The sequence below is a fragment of the Neopelma chrysocephalum genome, unplaced genomic scaffold (assembly GCF_003984885.1).
Source record: "Neopelma chrysocephalum unplaced genomic scaffold, ASM398488v2 Primary Assembly neopelma1_22b, whole genome shotgun sequence".
Classification (NCBI taxonomy): Eukaryota; Metazoa; Chordata; class Aves; order Passeriformes; family Pipridae; genus Neopelma; species Neopelma chrysocephalum.
Window position 1 is genome coordinate 5,633,857 of NW_020897690.1, and position 25,447 is coordinate 5,659,303.

The 25,447-nt window shown below is 37.5% G+C and overlaps 1 long non-coding RNA gene across 1 annotated transcript; it reads left to right on the top strand.

Annotated features, from left to right (window-relative positions):
* Positions 1-360: 360 nt before the first annotated feature.
* LOC113965376 lies at positions 361-18,039 on the top strand. The gene is made up of 3 exons (XR_003533534.1): positions 361-506; positions 838-913; positions 17,947-18,039. It is a non-coding gene; the product is annotated as an uncharacterized LOC113965376 (long non-coding RNA).
* The last annotated feature ends 7,408 nt before the right edge of the window (positions 18,040-25,447 follow it).

Genomic DNA, 25,447 nt, shown 5'->3' on the forward strand with positions numbered 1-25,447 from the left:
AATAATGCCTTAGCCCAAGCTGGAGCTGACAGCAGAGATTTCTGCTCTTCAATCTGAGACAGAACAGACTTGACTAGAGTCAAGTAGTAGATATATAGTATTGCATGTTTTTTTAGATGGCCTTTAATAATGTATTTTAATACAAATGTTTTTATTTTCATTTTAGTTTTATTTAGAAATTTAAAAAAATCTTAAAAGCAAACAGTGAATAGATGCTAAAAAAATTCAGGTACAAATTATATGCTAGCACTGAAGTAATGCTAATTTACCACTCCTTAACTGGTAAAATAGAGAAAGTCAGCAGTAAAGAAACCACAGTCCATATGAAGAGAAAACAGCTGTTATATACCCATAAAATACCATGGGACAACTGCCATCTTATGGAACATGACACAAAGACACACCAATACTAAACAAAATGCTTGTGTGAACCAACAAGGTTTAAGGTTTGAAATACATAGCGAACTGAAATTCTTCAGGGATGATTCATTCACCTATGGTGTCCTGTACATATCATATTCTAGTTCTTCACCATTTACATATTTGACTCCCAGAAAGTAGGTTAACATCATTTTATAAGCACAGCAAAATTATACTCCTTTAATTTAAGTTGTGAGGAAGGCTGATGTAAGCTTTTGTTACATTCTCTACTTCTGAGAATTTTCAGAGTGATTACCTGGAAGTAATGTAATTTTTTTCATTTGTATTGTACTGATTGACATGTCATGTTTCATGTTTAGGACTTACTGAAGTACTGTTGTATGCTATACAAACATATAATTGAGTAGATCTATGTTTGTGTGATGTATCTTGTGGTAACTTTATTGAACATTTCAGGCTTTTTCTTGCTTTGGGAAGGCCTCCAAGTCCTGAGAGAGTTGGATTCATCACATAGCAGACTTCTCAGGGACAGGTTAGACTTTGGGATCCCTGAAAATAAACACTTAATGATAAATAAACAATAGATTAAAATTAAATAAATAAATAAATAGGAGACTTGGTTCTCCCTGAGTGGTACAACACTCATTTTCCAAACAAACAGCAACCCTCATTCAATCCACACTCAACCCTGTATAGAACAGCCACCTACTAGATGAGACTGTTGAGTGAATACATCTGATATTGCAGGAATATAACATTTCTGTCTACCCTCTGAAATATTAACCCGTGGCATAAATAAATTTGGGATGATTTCATTTGTTTTACCAGTGTCTCCCCAGTCTCTCTTTACTTTATATTGGATGTCTCCCAGCCCAAAATTACAATTGATTCCTGGGCTGTTTTTCCACAGGCAAACACAAGCAAATGTTACCTGTTCAAAAACTCTGCCCACTGGGGATGTGAGACAGGAGAAAAACTGCAGCCATCTGCCCACATCCCAGCAAGACATATGAGATCTCAGGTGGCCTTCAGGACAGGGCTACCAAATACATGTCATGTGAGTTCTGTAACACTTGGCACCCTGCCTTGGGTTTATCTTTGCTGTTAATACCAACCATCAGTCTTGTTCCTCCTGAGGCTGACTGCTCCTATAAGAAACTGCTTTGCCTCTACCCACTCATTGCCTCTCACTCATAAAAGATTATTTTATACTCTTGGTGCAGCTAAGATTACCAGCCTATTGCTCAGCAGAAATAACCCCATGTCTTGAAGAAGTCCCCCATGCTCAGGTGAGACAGCAGAGGAAAGATTCTATGGAGTCTTCAGGTAACCTGGACCTGAGTTTATGATAATTGATGCGTGAAACACACCACTCTCTAAAAACAATTAAAAAAACAAACCAAAACAAAAAACAAATCAAAACAAACAAAAACAACAAACAAGAAAATCTGGGGCAAGACCTGTGCAACATTTAACTGTTATTAAGATTCCATTCTGCTAAAAATCCCCATAGGTTTCTTCCTTTTATCATGCTGACTAAAATGAGATACAACCACTCAATTCTGAACGAGGGAGTTTATTACTTACCTGAGTTTCTATAATGTGAAACTCATTTTTGTTATATCCTGGGGTTACACTACGCTTGATGAGAAGAGTTTAAATGTTTATTACCAGAAGAAGTAGAATCTGTGTTCCATCTTTTGGCACCTGATTGAGTATTAATTCTGTATAATATTATAATACTGAATTTAGATTACTTGCTTCAAAGTAACTGTGCTGAATTGGGATATTTTAACATGAGTACCTTGACAAAAGAGAAAATAAATGTTTTCATCAGTTTTTATCCTAAGCACTGATTTTGCTGGTAGCGAACAGTATTTTGAATAGCATAGGTTCCATAAAGCTATGGAGACAATCTGTCATTTGTCAGTAAGTGTTATCCAAGTTATGTTGTGTCCCCAAGAAACAAAAAATACAGCCTAAATAAGCATGACAGTGTAAATTAGTTATTGGCTTGTTACTCTTGAGTCTTATGCAAAACTGTTCTCTACATTCTAATAAAGAATTTGTATTCTAGTATTGATATTTTGAACAGTTACTACTCTGTTGGCACCAATGCTGTTTACAGGGAGGAAGGGGATTTGTTGCTTTAGGCTGTCTCAACACCTTCTCTTGCCTTTTCAAAACAAAGTTATTTCTCACTGTGCTCCTGTTTCTGAGTGGAAAATGTACAGTCTACTAGATGATTTCAACATGACCTTCAAGCTGTTCATAGGAGTATAGTGCATAGCACAAGCATAAAAATGCATAAAAATATGCCTGCTCCTAGAAAGTCTTCTATGTTCTAAAACTGATGAGATGCACATTTAGTGCACTAGTATAGAAATGTGTGTGGTCTCCTTTTTATTCACATTTGTATAACTGGAAAAAGACACTGGAACTGGCAGGCTGATAATTAAAATTCACTTAATAGCTGAAAGTAGCCCAGAAGCAGCAAAGTCTTACAGACGTCACCCTTTGGTTGTCTGTTGCCCCACAAAAACACTTGTACTTGACAGTAATGGTCTGTGAAGGAGCAAGGTTCAGGATGGGAACAGTTCCCAGGCATGGAGAAAAGCATACAGCAATTGGCAGGACTTTATTATATGGACCTTACAGTTATCATATGGACTTTACTGTTATTATGTGGTTTCATTGTATTCACACTACACAGTGCACAACCTGGTCGTGCCCAGGCTTGCCATGAGTTTGCCTGCTCCCTGCTTCCTCCACTCCTCCCCCTTTTGTCCATGTCCCGATCCTGGTTTGTTCCCCTGCTTGTCTGTCTCATGCTCCGCCCTATGTTCTGGCCCTTTCCCCGCCCGAGCTGACAAAAAGACAGTGTGCACGCGTGAATGGGGCATTCTACTTGCACCCTTCCTCGTGTCCCATCCCCTCTTCGGACCGCGGCAAAGGTCCAAATGATGGAGCCTATACTGCTCTCACCGGACATTTCCCTTATAACAGGGACCCTTATTATCGCTAGAGGTCATAGTGCAGCCAAGATGGGTCATGCTTAGGGAAGACTGCAAGGTCTTCACCCACCAAATATTGAAGGAATTGTTCTGCAAACAAATCCTATGCTTGATTCATTTGCTTAAAGAAAGCACATCCGGTGATCCCATTGATTGCTGCTCCGGGACAGGCTGAGCATTGGGCAGAAGGTGATGAGCAATTGTATTACGCATCAGTTATTTCTCTTGGGTTTTATGTCTCTCTTCCTCTCCTCTTTATTACTATAATTATCATTATTGTTATTACTATTATTATATTTTAATTTGTTTCCACTATTAAACTGCTTGTCTTACTTTTTCTATTTTCCCTCAGTCTCCTTCCCATCCCACCACAGCAGGGCAGGGAGGGGAATGAGTGAGCAGCTATGTGGTACTTAGCTGTGGTTAATCCACAATAAGTTTCAAATCCAAAGGATATTTGGAATTACCAGGAAGCACTGGTTCTAACATGAGAGTAAGTGCTCAAGTTGCTTGATGACTTCCAGCATCCCTTCAATTTTGTACAGAAAAAATCTATTGTGTTTCACTTGCCAACAAGGACCATAAAAGTGAACAACATATAATTTCTGTAGTTGCAGAAGACTTTACTAAATGTATAAACATTCTTACGCATTCTAGAAAGTTTCGGTATAATTTTTTATCACTAGAGTTGAGAAATGCAAGTTGAGTCATGTCAGAAAGACTCTTTTGGCTTACAGGGGAACTCATCCTGGGTATGAACCCATAAGGTCCCTCAGAATATGTGCTGGGTTAAAAGAGCTTTATGGAATATGCAGATGGAGGGTCCTGGGGGATTCCAGTGACTCTTACTGTATCCCCTGACTAGCAAAAGCCTAGGCCAGAGGCTGGAGATAAATTGAAATTTGCCTAAGGTGGCAAATTTCCAGTTTTAATATTGTCATAACTGAATGAAATTGTAATTATGAGCATTTTAGAGTGATCATCAAGAGAAATCTGACCATCTTTTTTCTGACAGTACATTCATATGTGGCATAAAACAAAAATGACACCTATTACTGTCCTCAAAATCAAGCTGAGCCACATTGAATTTAATAAAATTGCAAATACAGTTAAAAGTGTAAGTTGTGTTACTATTAAATGATGAGTGCTTCATGCTCTGATTCAGTAAGGTGTTTAATTCTAACTAAAAGTGATTGCCTTGTCCTATTGCATACCCACAGATTTAAAGTAAATGTAGCTTAAAAGTTATCCCGAAATTAAGTTGCTTAGCTGTATTTATGTTCTTGAATATGTAGCCATGTTTGCAAATAGTAGAAAATTGTTCTGAAGATATGGAAGTTGTGTTACATCACTCTATCTGCTAATTTTAAAATACTTACTTAGAAGAATTATGTGATATCTGACTCAAAAAAATCTTCTTGTGGCAATATGCAGCATTTCTCCATTTAAAATATGTATGTTCATATTACCTTCTATATGTGCATGCACCACATCTTTCTTTTCACTGATGAAGTTTGACAATTTGTGACAGAACAGGACAGAAAAGGAATTCATTATATTTAGCAACAGAAAACTCAATTCTCATTTTTCTAGGGTTGAGCAGACGCAATGAAATTGGCTAAACCACCATATCACAATTCTTCACCTTTATGGTTCTTCAAGTCACCCTCAAGGGTCTACAATTTCATTATGTTCAGAGCTTGGGACCTGCTAATTTTCAGAATCAGGAAATAGAAGGAAGTGATATATTTTTATATATTTTTATTCTGAGAAGGATTTTTCTTTATTTAAGAATAAAAAGTATCTGTCATGTTGAAAATGTTAAAAATTAGAAGCTTGGTTAATAATCACAACAATGTTAATGACATTTTTGTTTATCAGACTTTGGAATGAAAATTTTATGCGTAACAAAGAAATCTCCTTCATGCCTGAGAGAAATTGTCCATGTGCAGGGAAATTTAAACTATTAGTGCAATAATCAATGGAGTTTAAGGAAAAGTCATGGTAATAAGGCTGAAAGGCATCCAGAATTATTTTTCCATAAAAAGTTACTCAGTATTCTTGCTCCTGCCAACTTCCGTGGGTTATGTTGGCTAAAATAAAAGAAGATTAAGTAATTTTCTATATATATAAAATAGTCATATGCTTTATATACCACTATTAGTGATTGAGAAAATGCTACAACAAACTTTAGTACAGAATTCAATCTATTTCCCTAAAAATAACTTCGGTATCTCACTTTGTGTTCTGTAATGAGGTGAAAGGAGGAAACCCTCCTTTCTAACTTTATTGCCACTGAAATTATTTTCTAATTCTTCATGAGTGTACGACCTGAATTAAAGTACAAGATCTTTTTTCTGTTCCAGTTAAACATTTGGTCTTAATGGAAACAGAAGGTTTCCGAATATAAGGACAAAAAAATGAAAGCAGTAAAACAATAGATAAAGAGTATGTTGAAAATCAATCTACTTCATATTTATTCTCTTTACTATCCAAATCCTCCAAAGTTCACGATTTCCACATGTTCTCAGACTAACGTGTCTTATTGTCACGGTAAATGCAATAGGCAAAGCAAACAACCTTAGTTGTTAACATTGTCATGCTGCCAGAAGCGCATCATTTCTGTGCTCTGCTGCATTCTTTCCTGAGCAGCCTCACCAGCTCAGCACTGCTGGGACTTGCCTTCCCTCAAATTCTCTGTTCCTGGCTCTGGATCAACACTTTCAGAGCCCCAGAGCTCCTGCAAGGGGGGGCAGGAGGGGATCACTACTGCTCCTTCCACCCCCCAAATAGTTCATTTCAGCGAGGAGGACAGTGGTTTTACGGAGGAGGTTATACAAGTTAGCATTACTTCAGTAATGAGAAAGACAGTGAGATAAAAAGGAAAATTGCCTTGAGCAGTGCTTTGTGCTATCATCTATCATCTGCTGTTACTTTCCCAGAAAAATCAGATTCAGAGGAATATTTGTATTAGGAAGGTGAGAGGATTCTACCTCCAAGCATCATACAGCATAACAAGTCTAAGACTACATAAGGCAGGACTGATTCCTCTCAAAGTCAAAGAAGATTTAGAATTTCCATACTATATTGGATTTGCCAGTATAAGCTATTCTTCAAAAAGTAGATTCTGTGTTTGGGTTTTATTCTGTATGAATTCTGGTGTGAATGGGTGGGATTCAGTCCTGAATCAGGGGTGTGATTTCTTAATATGGTTTGAATGGATTTTTTAATCTCTCTCGATGTGCCCTGTGACTTAGAGAATTGCTCATATTGGTGTTTGCCTGTAACATACACACAGACATTCAACCCCATCATTTACTACTTTGGTACAAACACACTCATGAAAAGCTGTATGTCATTAGCAGGGTCTTTTCCAAGATGAAATGTGGCAGGAGAAATCCAGTCTGTCAGGGGCCAATAGTATTAAGTATGGAGATATCCTCCTATTGCAGTTACAACGCTGAATAACTAATCTTCATCAATCTGAGATGTAATAAATCATGCTTTCAGGAAAATTTTTTAAAAGAAGTGTTTTTAAAAGTCTTTAAAGAACTGTCAGTGTGTTTCAGAGATACTGCTATGCTGAGCAGTTGTACAGTTCACTTGAAAGCTTTAAGATTAAATGTATCAGGATTTTAATGGCTATTCTGCAAGAAATGTGGAAGTGGTCATTACTGTCAGCAAAATACAGACTGGGAAATGTCGTGGCTGTAGACAAGAAGTGTAGCCATAATCACTAATCTATGCAACATTTAATTTCAAGAGGCTTGATTTGAAAATTAGGTGGTTAAAAGGCTGTTGTTGTTTTGGATATTGTCTTAGCAAAACCCCAAGCCTATAGCTTTATAGCAAAGCATACCTACCCCCCTCTTCACTACTCTTCAAAAGGTCCTGTAGCTGGTTAGTTGTCTGACTCAGCTGTGAGAGGAAAATAGCTCAGCCTGTAAATACATATCAGATCACTAGATGTCCTCCTCCCATAAAATTTCTTCTCATTCTCAGTTAGCAAACTGATAACATTATCTTAAAAAAGACCTACAACCATGTACTAATAGATTACCAGTGCAATGTTGTGTAGTCATAAAGGACCTGTGTCCAGAAAGCATCTTTAAGGTAGGTCAACCCCAGGGTACCCAATGCAGTGGTACCACACTGTCTGAGAATGGGCAACAACCCTTCCAGGCAGACTCAGACTTTACCACACTTGCCTTGTCATCATTATCTTCAGTGTATTAAAACAGCAATGGATCTCATTCTAATGACTAAGGCCTAAGACTGGAATCATCTGTATGCTAGCTGTGTATGTGATGAGAAATTTTTGACTGGAAAATGATGACCAGATCATAAAATTCAATGTGGAAAGTGAGGCTACTACAGTGAGGCACCAAAAGCTTAATGAAAGTATCAGGTTGCATCATCATATCAACAATTAAAGTTTGCATGGTCAAAATTATGTGTAGCAGAGACATGCCTTTTCTTACCTGAGAAATTATGCAAGGTATTATGCAGAGTGAAGGGTGTACTTTGACTATAACTGACTACATATTTCACTTTATTGACTTGCTAGAAGAAAAGCTGTTTTACAGACAGGTCAAAGTCTGCTCTCAGTTTTTCCTTCTATGACTCTATCTATTTCAGTGAATGATTGCATCTGTGGCAAAAATTGACTCCCTACCTTCCCTAAAAGATTTTTTTTTAGTGAAATGATGCTAGGGTAAAGAAAAATATGAACTTATGATTAAGCTGTCATTTTTTTCCCTAGAAGGAACGCTTTCCATACTTCCACAACTGAGACATCAATGAATGTTAAGATACATGGACAAAAATATTTGAATAAATTTTTACTGCAATCATACAAAGGCATGCTTTGCAGAATCAAAAAAAAATTGCAAGTATACAGCTATTTTTACTGTAGTTTTTCATTAACATTTCAAGATAACAGAAGTGCAAAGTGTCAGATTTTTTTTCACCCATTGCTATCACCATTCCATTCTAACTGTTAGCTAACAAGTACCACTTAGGCTTGAGGCCATTGGGCCTGCAAAACTGCCTGTTTTGCAGTTTCTGCTACCATAAGCCACAATATCATTAACTGCCAAAGCCTATCTGTAGGCCAAGGTCAGGCAAGAGAAGCAACTGGGGAAGAAGGTAACTCTTATTAAGTAGTCAGAGAGATCACATTGAAGGGAGGAACTAAAAAACCCAGCCCTATGAACTGTAATAATCATGTTCAGTTAAGCAGTTCCACTTCTAATCAAGTAGATTTCTATTAATGCTTGATAATTGGCAAAAATGCAGTCCTTTCTTCTCTCCATTCACTGTCAGGTATCTTGCAAAGCAGGACCACTTTGATCAAATAATTCCTTTTGCACATGACGTGTCATAAGCAGGAGTCATTTCACTGAGTGGACTGCATAAAGTCTGCCTCATTTTCACTTCAGCAGACAGCAGTTCAGGGTGTAATTGTCACTGGTATTCACCCACATAAAAGTACCGTTTGAGATGACAGGAAAGAAACTCAATTACACCAAGTCCATGCTTGTCTTGCTAGTGCACTTTCTGTGGATATTGGTGTCTGGCTGTTAACACTGACCTTCCTCAGTGAGAACAAACATTGGTGGAGAAAGAGGAAAAGAAATGCTTCTATGTAGCATCTTTCCAAAACAGACTAAAGGAGTTAATCTGAGAGACAAACTACCCTTGATTGGGCCATGTACACAAATAGCATTTGAATGTTGTTGTCATTTTACATTGTTTGTACTAAACAAAGTTAAATGGAAACATTATTCTTACTGCTTGCTACTTCTGCAATCATTTTCTTTTTTTTTTATCAGTAGCTTCCCTTCTAATTACAGGAACAGTCATGTGCAAATCACAATTTGCCAATATAGGTTTAAGTAGCTATTCTGGGGACAGCAATGTTTCAGATATAAGCAATCGGCTCATGACGCATCTCACAGTTTCATGGTTTTTGTTATCCTAGGCACTAGAGGGCAAAAGACATAGAAATAACTTGGACATGGTGTTCTTTTATATGGATTTATGTTAGGTGTATTGCAAGCTTTAGGAATAAAGCTGAACTAGACTTGAACTAGAATCCACAAAGTTTTTTTCTTAGATAGACTTAGATGGACTTGCGATGTCTTGTATGGGACATAAGTTTGCTCTTTTCTCACAAAGTAAAAAAGAAATAAATTATACATTTTGGGCACAGTAAACTACATTTATAGATGATTATGAAGTCAACATTGTGGGTGAAAGTGAAGTTGTCATTATATCAAGAGTAATCTTCTTTAAGAATGGGAATAGGTTTTTCAGATTCTTCTTTGCCAACTGTCTTGTGAGGAGGGTGTGTCTGACCTCCCCTATGCAGCTGCCCTGCTGCCATGAGAAACCTGACAAGTACAACACCAACTAATTTTTATCCGTTGACTAAAAAATGGATTTTGAGTTAATCTTATGCAGTTATAACACATAAAGACTCTGCAGCTCACAAATACAGCACTGGAGAACACGGCTTTGAAGTCTCACAGCAGTTTAGAACAGTGGTGTTTAGTCTCTCATATGCATATAAACTTTAGGTGGCAGCTTTACTTTCAAGTTGACCTAAGTTTGCTCAGAAAAAGAGATGATGCAGAGCAGGTATGAGGAGACAAGTCTGTGGTCAGAATATGAAAGCACTTTAAACAAAAAGTTTTAATTCTCTTGCCTTTTACACTGGTGTCACACCAGTTTCCTCCTGAGCATTTCAGTGCATTTGCACTCGGCCTAGCCAAGAGCTCCAGCTGAGACCATAGTGGTGTTACATAATTCATATGTATCTACTTTCCAAAATTCCAGAGTTTGGGCAAAGAAACTGGTAAAATTACTGTACCTTCCACAAGAAATATTTAATCAATTTTAAGTACAAAACAAGCAGTGGTCATAATCAGATGGCAGAAAACAAAAAGATAAACTAACCTCTACTAACCCTCACTTCTTGAATTCTTAGGTTTTGCTTTCTGGTTGGAGCAGGCCTTATAAAAACTGATATGAGCCCACACTCGTGCTGTAGATGAAATAAAAGCCTTTTTTTTTGAGCTTGAATCATCAGCAGTTTCAGGATGAGATATTTCCTGTTCTGTTAAATGGAAGCTGTGATGTAAAAATAGACAGTGCTATTTATTGGAAGCTTAAGCATGCTGAAGTTTTACAGATTTAGAAAGTTCACTAATCATTATCAATTAAAAAGGCTGCTTCATTCTGCATAAATTAATCATAATGATGCACTTAACTGCAGAGCCTGCTGAAAATATTTATTTTGAAAAAGTGATACCAAATTTAATCCAAAAGTGGTACTTATAGTAACAGTCAAAGCTTTTAAACTGCTACCATTACAGGACTTTTTTCTAAATATCTTATAAACTCAGCAAGATTGTGTTACCAGTGTTTTTGCATCTGGTAACTATTCAGGATGTTCTGAAAGGCAAGAACAGAAAAGCAATACTTACTTTGAGTAAGACTGGAAGACTGAAAGTATACAATGTTCCCATTAGACTTTCTTACATCCAAGATTATAGCTGAGAACAAAAGCATTCATTCCACACTACTGTGAGAAAGAGTAACACATCTATTACCCAGTATCCTGTCCCTGCAAATGCTCGAACATAAGAAGGTTCTCCTGGGTGAAATTCCTGTCAAGGTCTATGCCAATGGCAAGGCTTCTGTTATGTGTTATCAGATTTTCCTATACTGTGATCCTAACATCCAGAATATTTTCAGGAGGAGAAACTGCATGGATTATATCTGTTCAGGTAACAGTGGTTTCATACACAGGTGTACTGCAGAGGTGTGTGTAACTTCCTCTTTAGACGTGCAGCGTTTGACTTTTTGGGTTTCCATAACACATTATTGCAAAGGCTTCTTAAAAAGCATCAGAAGCACAGGGTCTGTTGTGCTCATCATAGCGCACCATGTTCAAGCAGAGACAGTGCACAAAGACCTGCAAGCTGATCTGGTAAAGTTGGAACTCATTAACTTTTCTTACTAGATTCACGATAGGCATAATTGTACCTAGCTGTTATATATTTATACCTATCGTAAGAGTCTATACAACTGAGTACTTGGAGTGCTGCTGTGTCAGATTGGGACCTGCCTCTTCCCCACACAGTGCCCCATCCATGGACCATGTGATGACAGCATTGGGCTGACAAAGGGGAGCAGAGCTGCACCCAGGGGCTTTTCAACCTGGTAATGGAATTATCTCAATTTTTCTCTAAAAAACCAACAAACAGCTGACAAAAGGTCGAGAATGAGTTTCCATGAGCTGGAAACACAGCATGAACAGATATAACATGGAATTGTTTTATTCAATGCAAAATAATACAAACAAATGAAAATATCTGAGATTCCATAAATAAATCATGGACTTACTATTACAATAAAAGTGATATTTTGATTTAATGAAGAGTATCTTTCCTAGTGATTGTGATAATAAAGCACATGTGGTATATTGTGAATCACTGGCTCAGATTGCAGTGTAAAACCTGACTTTTACTGATAGGTATTTATTAAGTCATAAGAACGTTGTTTGCACTCTTGAAATAACCAATAATCAGATGGTATTTGGATAGAATTTCAAGTGGAAGCATCTCAAATCTCTAAGGGCTTCAGCATTTTTGATATCTCAAAGTTGTTTCGAGAAGCAGCCAATACTGGTGACCTTCAGCACATGATAGTAACCAGGCAATAGCTTCTTAAAAAACCTCAAGTTTCAATGCTGTTTTCTTGTATGTAGTAAAATAAAAAAAAATTGTATTGAATATTTTCAGTCTATATATTTACACTGCTTTACATAAATATGCTGGTAAGTGATGTAAAAATTCCAGAGACTTCAGCTTTAAATCAAACTAGTTTGGCACATTGTGGATGCACAGTATCACTAGTAGTTATCTTTTACCATTATATGCATTAAAGATGTAATTTGGAAGTTTTTTTTTAAAATCCCAAACATTCAAAGCACATCATTACTGTAATCTTGCACGGGCAAACAGAATTAATAAAAAACTCTGACATTATGAGTTGATTAATTAAACATACATTGATTTTGTAAGTTTTATGACCTGTAAATTCACTAAGAGCATTGTATAGCTGATTTATGAAGTCTTCCATTCAATACAATATATTAGGTACATGTAATTGATAGGTCATAGCATAAAACAGTGCATGCTGGTGCTTTCATTCAGTATTACAAACTACATACCCACTAAGAGCCAAAGGCAGATGGTTTCTTCCTAGCAAAATAAGTCAGAAACTAATTTATATGGAGAGTAAGGAATAGTAAATATTTATATTTAATATTTTTACTTAGAATGTTTCTTTGTAAAATCAATCATATAAAAGACACTCATCCTACATTGGATCTAGAGTATCATGGGTTCATATAGATAACGCATATAATGAATATTATTCTCAAAGTGGGTGCTATAGTATTTGTTTATCTTACTCCAGAAAATAATGTGCAAATATTTAGTCAAATACTACTAAACTCTTCAAAAACTTGTAAAATATTTATTAAAGCTTTACCACATTAAATATGCCTTAAAATGATGCTCATCTGTATCATAGCTGTGCACTGAATATGTTTGTGGCAGCATTTTAGTAGTCTCAAAGCTCACCATCCAGTTCTTCTTTTACCATCCACTTTTTCAAAAGTGAATTAAAATATCAGTCATTGCTATAAAAGAAGAAGGGTGTTCCTTTACGTCTGCAGTCTAATGATAAAGTAGTAGCCCAGCTTTAATTATAAACCATACAGTAAATTAAGTAAAACTGCAAAACCTTGAAGTATTTATCACCAAATAACATCCCACAGGGGAATAAGACATTATCTAATTGCATCTGGCAGACCTCTCACCCCCAATATATTGCAATCTCTCTGCTCCTTGGATCTTCTGTCCCACTTCCTCTTTGCTTTTATTCAGTGGCCCTTTTTTTTAAGTTCTAATTTCCCTAGGACTATTAAAAAAAAAAACAACCTCCCCCTCCAAAAACCCCACAAAACCAAAACAAACCAAAACAAACAAACAAACAACAACAACAACAATAAAAAAATCTGTCTGGTCGCTCTGTTTAAAACTTATACTTAGTTTACTAACAATAAACACTAAAATTTCCCTTTCTCAGTGCCATCTTTTCTCAAGAATGCATTTTGGTTAACTAAACCTAATTCTCATTCACTAGAAGTGAAATATTAACATATACAAAGACCATTGATACCTGCTGATTCTCAGCATTTTTTTTCTCATTTCAGACACAGCTTTTGATTGCCGTATGTTTTCAATTTGTAGTAATTTAAAACCTTGCCTCTCTGCAGCAGAATGAATTTTGGCTTCAATAATTGTCTCACTGTTATCGGTGCTGCCCAGATTTTTCTTTCCAAAAGCCACACACTGCTGGTGCTTTTTTATTTGTCCTGTGCTTAGAAAAACAAACAAAATTCAACTGAAAGAATCAGACTAACATTATTCCCTTTTTTTTTGGAGTTGAATGGAATACTTACCGAAAGTGACTCATTCACTGGCAAAGCACAATAGTGTGAAAGAGACAAGAACAACTCTACTGAACCGTCAGGTTGCTTAGAAGTCTACAATATTGTTAGAATTAAACTTGGAGGAAAGATAAACATTCCTTTTCAAAAAATCTGAGTGTTTGTGGAAAAGTATTATGATTGCTAGAAAAGGTAGACTGTGTGTCTCCTCTTGCCGATACATTTCTTTTTCGATATAATAGAGCCTGGCAGTAGTCTTACCAAAAATGGCTAGCTAAGCAAGATGGCCTCATCTAATACTTTTATAGCCATCTTATAGGGGCTATCAGTCCCTCTGTTTCCATGAATGTGAATGAACAATTCCATAGGGATTAATCTTAAAGAATTTTTTTCTCTAGAAAACTGTTGTTATGTGGGAGAAAATGTAATATAAAATACAACCTTTCATTCTCTTTTCTCTCCCCTGAGAAGAATGATAAATTCTCCAAACATCACTTTCACACATTTTGTGATGTATGTGTGCTCTTCAGAAAACTAAACCAGATATGTGCATGTTTTCTGGTTTATTGACACAAACCAACATTGTTTTCTCATGTCTATAATTTTTTTTATAACATATATTCCCATTTCTGTTCTGGAGTTCACTGCTAAGATTTGGACAGAAATTAAAATGCTACCTTAAAACCCTTAATTTTGTAGGAGTCTTCATCTACAGTCTAATGTGTTAATATATCTATGAACTTTTTTCCAGTCTGGAATTTTGCGCAAAATATTCTCTCTTTATCAGTGTAGGCATATACAAAATGCAGTCCTTTTGCTATATGTTAGATTACATATTTCTCTGTAGTAGAGTTATCACAGATAACTTCACCTAGATAGAGATTCTTCAACCAAATCTCCACATTCTATAAGGAAAAACCGAGACTTACAGAATGGCCTGGGTTGAAAGATCACCTAGTTCCACCCCCACCCCATGGACAGGGACACCTTTCACTAGATCAGGTTTCTCAGAGCTCCATCCAGTCTGGCCTTGAACACTTCCAGGGATGGGGCATCCACAACTTCTATGAGCAACCTGTTCCAGTGCCTCACCTCTGTCACGGCATAGAATTTCCTCCTAATTTCTAATCCGAATCTGTCCTCTTTCAGTTTGAATCCATTCCCCCTTGTTCTGTCACTATATGCTCTTGTAAAATGTCCCCCTCCATCTTTCTTGTAGGCTCCCTTCAGGTAGTGGAAAGCTGGAATTAGGTCACCCCAAAGCCTTTTCTTTTCCAGGCTGAACAAATACAATTTTGAGTCTTTCCTTGTAAGAGAGGTGCTTCATCACTTTAATCATATTGGTGGCCCTCTGGACTCACTCCAACAGGTCAATGTCCTTCCTGTGGTGGGGACCCCAGAGCTGGACACAGCACTCCAAGTGGGGTCTCAGCAAAGCAGAGCAGAGGGGCAGAATCCCCTTCCTCAACCTGCTGGCCATGCTGTTTTTGATGCAGCCCAGAACATGTTTGGCTTTCTGGGTGGCAAGCGTCCATTGCTGGCTCCTATTTAGTTTCTCATCCACCAGCACCTCCAAGTCTTTCTTGGCAGGACTCCTCTTGATCTGCTCATACCCCAGCCTGTATTGGGGTTGCCCCAATCCAAGTGCAGCACCTTCCACTTGGTCTTGTTAAACCTCATCAGATTCTCATGGATTCAATTCTAGAGCTTGTCCAGGTCCCTCTGGATGGCATCCCATCCTTCAGGTGTGCCACCACCACCACTCAGCTTGGTGTCATCTGAAAATTTGCTGAGGGTGCTCTCAATCCTTTCATCTATGTCATTAATGAAGATATTAAATAACACTGGTCCCAGTATGGACTCCTGAGGGACACCACTTGTCATGATATCCACTGGGACTCAGAGACATGGACCACTACCCTCCAGGTGCAACCATCCAACCAGTTTCTTATCCGTCTAACAGTCCATTCATCAAATCCTTCTCTCTGCAATTTAGAGAGAAGGATGTTGTGGGGGACCATGTCAAAGGCCTTAGAGCAGTCCAGATAAATGATATCTTTAGCCCTTCCGCTTCCCTTGTCCACTGATGTAGTCACTCCATCATAGAAGGCTTCTAGGTTTGACAGGCAGGACTTGTCTTTAGTGAAGCCATGCTGTCTGTCTCAAGTCACCTCCCTGTCCCCCATATGCCTTAGCATACCTTTTAGGAGGATCTGTTCCGTAATCTTCCTAGGCACAGAGGTGAGGTTGACAGGTCAGTAGTTTCCAGGGTGTTCCTTTCTATCCTTTTTAAAGATGAATACAATGTTTCCACTTTTCCAGTCACCCAGGACTTCACTTGACTGCCAAGATTTTTCAAAACTTCACCATAATAATAATAATAGTAGTAATAATATTAATAGTAACAACAAAAACACCATTAATAAATGGGAATATTTACTTCATTTAAAAATTTTGGGGCTATAATGATATTAAAATATTGATTATACTGTAGTAATATGAAAATATTTGTTTTCTGCAATTTAAAAACTGTAAACAGTTCTTAGTTAGATGTCTTTTCTGCCTTCCAGTGTGTGACTCCTTCAACTGTCAAAAAAGGCAATCTTCAGACAATATCATTGTAATTTCTGAAGACATAAAATCTGCATAACCAGTTTTGTTGTAGCTCAATGATAAATTTTTGAATAAGTGTAAAAACATTGTGGTTACTTTTAGGATTAGGCTAGAGGATTTGGTAATGTAATTTATGCCATCATTGCATGAAGAAGTGATTTTTTCCTATTACTTTATGATAAGCAGATAGTAACATTTTTTAAATTGGTGCTGTGCTCTCAAAACCTATTCTTTCAAGAACCATACATCAACCAAGCCAAAATTGCTCTGTTGTGTATGCAAATCCTCACCTCACACACAGTAATTTGAAACTCTATGAATTAAAGAACATTGAAAAGAAATAAAATATCTCTGCTCTGCAGGTCTAGGATGGGGAAAAACATTAAGATCACTATGTATTGTGTCTCATTTGTCATGTGCACAAGCTATCCTCTGGAAAGCTAAGAGCTTGTAGAGAGTGTTTGTTTTTCCTACACAGCCAGCATTTGATCTTTTGATCAAATAAACTCAGAAATGTTTGTCGTAAAGTAGAAATACCCTCCAAGAACTTACTGAAGGACACGTTGTAAATCCTTTAAGTCAAGCTTCAACAACAACCAGAAAATATGCTAGCATATTTTTCTTCAGCAGGAAAAAAGATTAGTTTTGATACAGCTCTTAAACAATTTGAGTGAGTACGTTACCTATAAAAAGAACAAGAGAGATTGACACTGATGGTTTTCATGACTACGAACAAATAATTTGTAAGTGCATTGTGCTCAGAGCCAAAATAGGACCAGGAATTCAATGAGCCTCTAGCTGACCAGAATATGATGATGATCTGATAAGGATCGCTCTATGACAGTTTTGCTTTTGCATTGGCTGCTGAATAGACAGAACCTGTTTCCTGTGGCCAGCCAACTAGTGATCCAACTCCCTTCTGCCAGTGGTGCAGCTAATGGGAATTCCACAGGCAAATCAAAGCTACATTTTATCTTCATTTTCATCTGAAATATGAATTGGTCTTTTGTACTCTAGACAGTCATTTACTGCTTATTTCCCTTTATCGATGGGTAAGAGTTGAAGTATAAAATGATTCTCAAATGTAGTTAAACTGAGGTAACAGTCGACATTGTGACCATGACTCTCACTGCACAACAACTGCATGAATCTAGATTTCATTCATCTTTGAGGTAAAATACAGTAGAAAGTATCCTTAAAAGAGAATTGTGCTGTAGTTGAAGAGATGTATTGATTTGTCTGCATAGGGACTAAGGGGGGGGGAAAGGTGTCCAAAGTCCTTAGCAAACAGCAACAGAGCAGTAAAGTGTTTCTTACTAATTTACATTCAAGGGCTTTTCCCCACACTGTATCTTAGAAATAATTTGCAAAGTGGTCTTTCTTATATGTTTTTTAATATTTTTCTCACAGAATTATAACTAACAAAATGAACAGAACACAAGAAGAGGAAAGCCAAGGCACTCAATTCATTTGTAAAATGGTAAAGGATGATTGATACTGTAGGTATTTTTTATATGCAGTTTTAATTCATAAACTACAGTATATCTCATCTCATTTCAACAACAGCTGATGTCTCCATTTCCCCCTGGAAACTCCTTCAGGTTCCATTATAAGAATCATAAATAATATGTGCTAATGAGACATGGATTGATTATGTTGGAAAAGCTGACATTTTCATCCATCATTCTAAATTATGTTTAATGATGGATTACCAGCCAGTAATTCCTCTGATATGAGATTAAATAAAATAGCAGGCTGTTTCAGCAGGCTAGTCCAAGGAGATGAAAATAAATCTGCTCAATTATTGTATTACCAATCCAGTTTTCACTGCTAAGGATATTATTATTTCATTTAGACTTGTTCATGCATCATAGATTACTTTATTTGAGTCAGTCAACGGGAGAAACTGCAGTATTTTATTTTCAGAGCTGCAAAGAACCGAGCTTTGAGAGAGTACAGTACACGCAGCTCAGCAGGCTTCAAGCAGACATCAGAAAGCTACCCATCTCCTTTCAGACCTTGTGAAAGGAACATTTTGTTTTCACCCTAGTTAATTCTCTGGAAAGCCTCAACCAAAGGATACTGCCTGAGAAACTAATTGATTGAAACAGAATCATTGGATCCTCTAGGATTTGTACTTCATCTTGGTCCTGTAGTATATTGATAATTCAGGTCATTCAGAATATCATTTGGCCTGAAAAATTAGACTGCAAATAACTGCAACAAAAGAATCCCTCTTTTCTCCTTGCCTCATGCTTGAAAGGGAGAAGACATGCCAAGTTTATTAACAGAAAATTAATAAACACAGGTAATAACACAGAAAGTTATTTTCTTTGCCAGACTGACATCACAGTCCTGATAAACTCCCCTTCCTTGCAATAAAATGAAAAATGTTGCACTTCAGTCAGTGCCTCTGTTCTCAGAATGTTTTGCAATAGCAGATAATACTACAATATGGAGCATGCCAAGCGCCCAGCTAAGCCATACAGATGTGAGGGAACTTTTAGGTAGATGAGTAAGTTTTAAACTTTCATCCCAGACTGCAAATCAGTGCAGCAGGTGGTCTGTGGAAAACACATCACACACATAGTGTTACTTTACCAGTTACTCTTCTGTAAAATAAGGAAATATGCAAACAATGGTTCCTCCACTCTCTAAAACCCAGAAAGGTGACAGCCTTGCAGTGGCAAGTTGTAATCTGTTCCTTGCAGAAGGAAATTTCTCCAACCCTGCTCCAAAACCTACTTCCCAAGTTTTCACGGACCTGACCCTTTCCCTGTGCTTATGGGCACCCCTTACGGAAAGATGTCAACAAGGTAGAATTTTCCTCAAAAACAAAAGCACAAGATCATTTATGCTCTGATTGTGGAAATTCTGTACTGAAGTGCAGTAGTTAGATGAAGAGGAGAGATGTGTGGGACATAGAATTTGTTTCTTCCCTAGTATTGTCACTCAGGAGTCAGCGAAGAAGTGAAAGCTGCTGGCATGCAATGGGAAAGCTTGCTCTAGCAAAAAGGTCTTCTCCCTGGCTTGTTCCTTTTTCACTGCCCATCAGATAAGCTTTTTTTTCTTATCGCATAGACCAAAACTAGGACATGTTGCAAATAGTGCCCTCGTGTCTCTGCAGTGCTGGACTAATTTAGCAATATGGGAGTCAGTGTAATTAGGTTTTTGAAAAAAAATCAGTTCAATTTTCATCATTTGTCAAAAAGGCAAAGAGAATTGTTAGAAATTATTGGATAGTAGTGGAAGTAAAATAAAAATGCTGTTACATCACTGTGTTGACTAACATCACCCATTCAAAAAGGGTATAGCAGGATTAGAGAATGCAACACAGTCAAGAGTCAAGTCAGGCCTAACCTATTAAATAAATATTTGAAAAATATTTATTTTTCACAGCTATATTCCAGCTACTGCTAAGACCTCAAAAAACTCATCAAAAGCTAATTACTGATTTTAAAAAGACAATAAACGCAGCCCAGATGTTGTATTTTGAGGATGCACAGCACTGCAGATTTTAATTTTGGGTACCTTGACAGTGTTTATACTCTGTCCAGATTTCTAAATATATTCATATTATTGATCTCCTTAAGGTTGGCAGTCCAAACAATCTCTTTGAACTCTGAAGATAAACCCAAAAGCCAGTTAACTCAATGAAAGGACAAACTCCATAAGCCATATTCAAAGCCCCATACAGAACCCACACATGCACCTGAGCACATTTATGGCAAGGATGCTGCTGAGGCACAAACTCCTGAGGCTGAGTTTGGCCAGTCTCGTGATTTAAAGTCTCTCTGCAGGCCCTGGCACAAGGAGCACAACACTCGAGGACATTGCATTCTACTCACTACTGTGAAGGGAGGGAATGGTATTTTTGTCATCATGGCCTGTCTTGCTTGTCAAAACAGCTTTGTATGGAAGCTGCACAATGGAGAATGTCAGCACAGATCTAGGAGCAGAGCCATGGAATTTCTGTGTCAGAATGAGTGGAGGGTATAAAAATATTGTAATACATGCAATAAACAGTGGACAGTTTGCTAAACTATTAGTAGAATGGTTCAAAGATGCTCATATTTTCCTAACCTACCCAACAGTATACACCTATATGTATTCCTTAGTTCCTTAGTTCTGCACTTATCAATGGTGTGTCAGGACGTTTCCAGTTTCTCTGTACTCAGCTGCACTTCAAAGATGCCAGCTTCGCTTCTCAAGGATGCTCATGTTTCCCAGATAGGCAGGCATTTTCCCTGTAAGTATTTCAGCAGGTATCTTCTTCTATTCTGTATTTTTCCCTTTATAACCAGGTCGCCTTTATGGCTGCTCCCATCAGTGTTGAGTTCTGCCTACTCTTTGATAAATTGATAATTCTTGACACAGGAAAATGCGTCAGGTGCTACAGGATGACTGGAACAAAAGGTGTTCTAAAGATGTAAAAATGTCATCCCTTCAGCATATAAGTTTTTTTCCTTGTCTTTTTGCTCTTCCTCTGCTTCCCACCTTACCCATTTTTTTTAACAATAGGCTGTATGACATTTCCTGAAGCTACTAAAATCTTCCCTTGTACAAGGAGCCAGTAACTTATGCACTTGATCTGTAAATGAGGATATTAATCTCTGAACTGTTATACTGGATTTCTTGTGGGTATATACAAAGGAGCCTAAAGAAATTGTCCGACTGCATTTAAAATATTTTTTTCATACTGTGTTGTTATGTCAATTTTGATTCCTCAGTTTCTGTGATTTCCATGTTTAGGCTACAGTTAGGGAGGCTGAAATCTGCGTATTTGGTGTAAAAATAATTATTCTAATAATAACACAAAAAAAGATCAATGAGAATGTTGCAATTTTTTGATGTTTCCAGAGACTGCTCGGCTTTGAAAAGGAAGTGTGTGTGGAGAGAGGAAGCCTGGCTATCTCTCCTTTGTGAGGCACCCCCATTTCCCATACCCTGCAGCCTTCCTGTCAGGGTTGATTTTCAGAGCCAGTGAGGGACGATGATTGTCCTCCAATGCATTGTATGCTTGTGAGTTCCTAATTTTACTGATTGGAAAAGCACCAGATATAACTGCAGATTTTTTTTTATTATTATTTCTTCTGCAGGAAAGAATATTCATTTAGATACTCAGTTCAGTGCTAGAGCTTTTTGAACCACCTGTGCCAGTATGCAAAAGGCTCCATGGTGCTGTGCAGGCGTAAGGAGATAAGGCCTCTTCTCATCCTGTCAGGAGGAGACATCTTAGTGAAAGTAGGGGGAAAAGGATGAAAGTAGCAACTGCTTCTCTTTGCTTTCCCTGCATGGCAGTAGCTGGTCCAGTGCCCTTGGTTTTCTCACAGACAGACTTTCCTTATTCATTGAACAAACAGGATGCAAACAGTCCTATGCAAACACAAAGGCATCAAAGCAAACATCTCTCACTCATGAACTCTAGCAGCAGCTTATATTGCCTACTCACTGCCTTTTAACTCCAGAAATTCTATGAAACTGAGGAGCAGACCAAGAAAGCAGATGGCTGAGGCTAAGATGGTATTTTCTAGCTGAGCCAATTCTTGCCTTTCATAACACTGAAGAGCTAGAAGTTTAACACTGATGATATAATAGGCTGAGTGTGCTGTAAGCTATCTAAAGACCACTAAAGCTTTAAAAAGTAGCTTACTAAACAAATGTTGATCTGTCCATCTCCTTTCTGCAGTAAGTGCATTCAGCTGGGCAGACAAAAGTCCTGTGAAGCTGTCATCAATCAGGACAACTAACTCACTGCCAGACATCCAGAGGTAGTTTGGATACCTGGCAAGCACCCATCCCATCACCACCAAATGGACCTTCCGCCACTCAGTTGATGCTGGTAGCAGGAAGCCCTGACTCAAGGCATGGCATTACTGGGAGGTTTCACTCATTGCAGGGAGCTGGTGCAGCCCTCTCAGCACCCTGAACCCTGCCTTCCCCTTCTTATCTGCCTTGTTCACAAATCAACCAGCTGTTTGGAAGTTTGTCATGTGACACCTGTTCCAAAGAGGTCTGGAAGAGGCACTGGTTTGATTACCACACCTTGGTGAGACTGTGCTATGCTTTTCCAGAAAGACCCTTCTTCCCCACCTCTCATCTTAAATGGATAAAAATTTTGACCTGTTTCAGTTAAAGGAAATGTCTGCCAACACTGAAAAGGAGGGTTGTATTCATCTCCAAGGCAGATTTTTTTCTGATTCTTCAATCATTGGAAAAATTTTTGAAAGCCACAAGGAAGTGAGCTCCCTTTCTTGGACATATTTGTTCAGCCTTGTCAGTTGTACTTGCATGCATCTACTACCAGGTCCAGGTAAAGCTTCTGTCTCAATGAATGATTTTTGAGTAGGTTTTTGCTAGCATCTCTGTCCCAATAGTAGCAGTATCAGAAAATAGAATAGTTTAAAATATTATAATGGCATGGTGTAATCCTTACTTTTTGCCTTTCATTTAAGTGTTATCCTTCAACAAGATGAACAAATGCTCTCACCCTTTTCCTTGGTCAAAACTGTAGATCTACAATATGTTAGTAGGCCAATTTCTTGTCATATGAGCATAAATACGTAAGATAACACTAGTGATTTTTCTGTGGGTTGTTGCAGATACAGTATAACTTTCATTTCAGTCGTTGTAATTAAGCAGCATTTCTGCCTACTGTGCCTCCTGTTTAAGCCTCCTCACCTCTCAGCCATTACCAAAACAGCAGTGTTACACTGATGGCTTCTCAGTCACTGGGACTCTTGTTTCCTCTGAGCTCATGTCACACAACAAGCCTTGTCTCCAAGAAATAAAAACATGCTATTTTTGAAGCTTCATTAATTAGTATTTATTATACTCTTAGTGAACAAAAACCTGGAAAATTTACTCTAATGAAGTTAAGTGAACTCACTCTGTAGCCCCTGTATGGGGTTAACCTGCCCTCGGTATTCCAATACAGCACCCACAGGCACTGTGTCATCAGCAGGATTTTGTACAGGATTGGCTGCCTCTGGGGGAAAACCTGTTAAGATATGCAGAAGTGAAAACATGACCTTTATGGAGTTTTTCAACTATACTGAGCTGAAACAACTGAAAACCATGCTATTAGCTCATCAAAACACAGCCCATCTGTTTCTGTGTAAATATTCTTGTCTTTTATTTTATACAGCATCCATAACAATAAGGTCTGCGGGTGTTGACATAATATAGATTATCATGTTTGTATTTTGATCTAGTAATTTTGAATATGTCTTGTCTGTTATTGCATGAACTTAACTTTGAAACCAGCATATGATGTGTGATGTTTATTGTTTTAATCTTCCATACACTTCCTCTTTGTAAAACAATTTTTTATTAGTTAGAGTTTCAGATTACTCCCTACAGTCAAGAGCATAGATATTCTTTACATATCCAGTTTCAATAATGATTAGGGAGTTTTCTGCTGTTACTGTGGTTTTGTCTGCTGCTATTTTTTCCCTTTTTTTTTTTTCTGCAATCCATCTATTTGCCTCCCTAGATGTTTAACATTTCTTTGTTTTATTCTAGGTATATCTCTTCTCTTTTAGCAAATTCAAGCTCTTTTGATGTAAAAATGTGTAAGACTGGCTGGATTCTCAGGAAAAATTGCTTCTCTTGATACCTGAATCAAAGAATTAATAAAATAATGCCTCCAACAGTACATGAGAGAACAATTGCACTTTCTCACATTCACATGTTTGTATAAGTCCTTTGGGCTATATAGGTGCCATAAGATTATGCTACTGAATAAGGAAAATAAATCAAATTACAAATTGCAGGCCAAGACATCTTTTGCTTGGTTTAATTTTGCTGTTTCTACCCCTTTAGGTTTTAGTTGCTGTATTCAGCAGATATTTTACCTTTTACATCACTGATTAAATTAAGAGACAAATTAATTTAAGGACTCTGAGTGCTCTTGATTGTCAGCAATTTGGATGCTTATTAAGTGGTTAAAGTACATTTAATTAAAGATGTATTGCTTCATATCCAGTAGTTGGTAAAACATGTAGCATTTATGTCTTCTTAAATTTATTTAAGTATTATCACTTTTTCCGTAGAAAAACTCAGTAAGAGTTTTAAAAGACGTAGGCATAATTTCCTCATCTGAAAGCATGACTAACCACTAATTGCACTGACTATAGTCTTACTCTTACCCACCGTTTATAATTACAAAAATGAATTGGCCCTTACAAAGTGTTATGTCTTTGCTTGTTCCTATTAAAAATCTTACGTAGCCCCTCATTATCTATTCCAAAGTTTAAGAAAGACTGTTCATCAGAGGAGGGATCAGTCAATGCTAAAAATGGGTCTGGAGTTTAGGCATCTAAGCTAAGACACACACTGTTATGAATATTTTCTTTTTTTGAATCTTTTCTCCTTCTTTCTGTTCTTTCTTCCCCAAGTTAAAAGCCTATTCTAGAACATTAGGAGTTTTCATGTCTCCCAAAATAGTCCAGAAGATGCAGCCCCAAAAACAAAAGCAGCCCTAATACAGAAGCCACATAATCTGGCGTTTATTGTGACGAAACATAAGTTTATTGTGCTTTCCCCTTCTCCAACACCTTTAGAAAAGTCACTGTTATTCCACGCCTTCACCTTCCCCACAAATCCTTTGGCTATAACTACCAGAGAGGAGGAGGAGGAGATTTAAGTCCTGGAAACAAACCCCATGACATTTATTCAAAGGCTCTTGGTGAGGAAGAAGAGATCATGGAGCAAGTCAGAATGTGTGACCTGTGCCAGCCCCATTTTAAGCCTAAAAGGAAAATCCTGGCAGTTGTAGATATTTTTCACTTTCTTATATAACTGTTTATTTGGGAATAGAAAGAAGAGATCATAGGCTCGACGTGAGTTAAAAAATATATCAGTGACTCCTCCCTCCTTTTTTGGAAGCTGAATTATTATAAAATAATGG